We start from the raw sequence: 2,203 nt of genomic DNA on the forward strand, positions 1-2,203 counted from the left end.
CAAAGGGAATTATACAAAGACCATCTACATTCCATCAACCAGGCCTGGCTAACTGGAGTATCCTAGTCTGCTAGAACAAAGAGCCCTGCAACCTTCTTTTCACATTCTTAATGGTTGGAATGTTAACAATCCCAGGAACCCTGCCAAAGCCAAAGTGGAGAGGTGGGTGTCATGTGACATTAAACCCTGCAACCCCCAAGCTGGGAGAACCAGGTATACTGTCTTGCTGTATTGCAAGTCAGTCTGCCATTTACCATCTACCAAGCTGCAACACAGAAAAGGGGTTCTGTCCATGTTTGAATGCCTGGCTCCCATTTACACTGTTTCTACTGGAGCTTCCGAATATCTATACCATTGCCAACAAGACTAATTAATCTCTGCATACCTATCTCATCATGGAAGTCAACTCTATTGGAAAAGTGAATTATCCAGCATCAGTTCAGCCTGCCGACCTCTGTGAAGGAATTCACCAATGGACTTTTGACTCTGGACTCAAAAACAATTTTTTACCCTGTGGCCTTTGCTCTGTAAATCTTTCTTTCTCTATCCTCCTCTTTTATTGTATGAGCGAAAAGGTGGCAATGTTGCTACCCTCCTCCCGTGTTTGAGTGTGTGCAAATGAATTAACCCTCTGAGTTTGCCCATCTCGAGTTTAATAGAAATTGGATCACACCAAAACTGAGGGGTTGGGAAATATGCCACTGCTTATAAAGGGGGGAAATCAAAATCAAAACACCTTTCTGTTCGTGGGTGGGTGGTGAGAGGAGAAATCAGGGCTGTCTAAATTAAACCCCCCTCTTGTCCGTAACACAATGATATAGACTTACGTATGTAAACAATTCTGTAAAATGGGCTAATAAGTTTCTTGAAGTGCTTGTTCTGAAAGTTAAGTACTGCATTGTTATCTGATTTGTGATGTAACATTTTTTTTGTGTAAATTTTCTCCCAGTAAACAAGTTGAACTTTAACGCGTGGTCCAGCAGCATGATGTTTCTTCACCTCTCAGATTAGAAATATTTCCCTCCCTAAATCTCTCCTTTAAAAACATTCTCAAAGCCTATCTCTTTGACTAAACTTTCTATCACCCTATTAATTGCTCCTTTCTTGGCTTGGCATCAGTTTTCGCCATGCTTACCTATCGGGTGTCTTGGAACGTTCTTTATATAAATGCTACTTTCTGTTACATGGTGGGCATCTTGTATTAGTTCTGGTACTGTATTACACAGCAGTATCCCGATTCATGTTATGTCCATTCACTACACTGCACAAAGTTATGTTTGCTTGTAGAAATGCGAGCCTGCTTTTGAAAGTTGTCTTTTGCAGTGAGCATGAGTTCTATGAAATGGCTAGAATTGTGACATGCATATCTGTCTGATTTCAAAATTATACCTGGAAATTATGGCCTAAGTAGCATAAATGTTGATCTGCTGAGAGGTACATTTCTGAAGCTGACTGTAACAGATTATTCTGTCACTCACTTATGGGGATATTTGTTACATTTTGCTTCTGGCAACCACACAGCTGCCTTAGAATATTTAGCTGGGTCTCTGGTATGGAAACAATTTTGATTGTATCAATAACATTTCTTCAAATCGTAAAGGGAATAAAATAAATTCATAGCATTAGTGCAACCCATGCCAGATTTTCTGTCCACAGGCTAGGGTGGAAAATGTAGCTATATTTTTAGTGCACAGAACGCTGATCACATGGCTTTTTCTATTCTGGTGATATGGGTAAGTGATGCACACTGACTTGCTTTCCATTTTTTCCCCATTTTTCCTGCATGGAAATAGCTAGCTGCCAATTTTATTACTTTCCTGATACACTAGTTGTGATTTGAGTTTGAAATTGCTAATGACTTTTCTGTCTGTGGGCATAGTTAGTGGTATATCATGCCTTAGTGTTACAGTTACCAGTATTTCTTATTTTCTTCACCATTTCTCTGTCTGTTCTCCCACTTGTCCCTTTCCCTCCTCCTCTCAAGGTGCTTCTTATTATGTAGTAACAATTGGGGATCGCTCCATGGTTCTCCTGCCATGGAAATAATTAACTATTGCATGCAATGCATCTGCTGAATCTGCTCTGTCCAAGGACAAGGACAGAAGGAAGAAGAAATGAAAACAATAAAAAAGACTAGGCTTTGATAGAGAGTCAAGGATACAGTCAAACTGAAACTTCTGCATTGATTAAATGCCTCAATGGA

The sequence above is a fragment of the Cetorhinus maximus genome, chromosome 15 (genome assembly GCF_964194155.1).
Source record: "Cetorhinus maximus chromosome 15, sCetMax3.hap1.1, whole genome shotgun sequence".
NCBI lineage: Eukaryota > Metazoa > Chordata > Chondrichthyes > Lamniformes > Cetorhinidae > Cetorhinus > Cetorhinus maximus.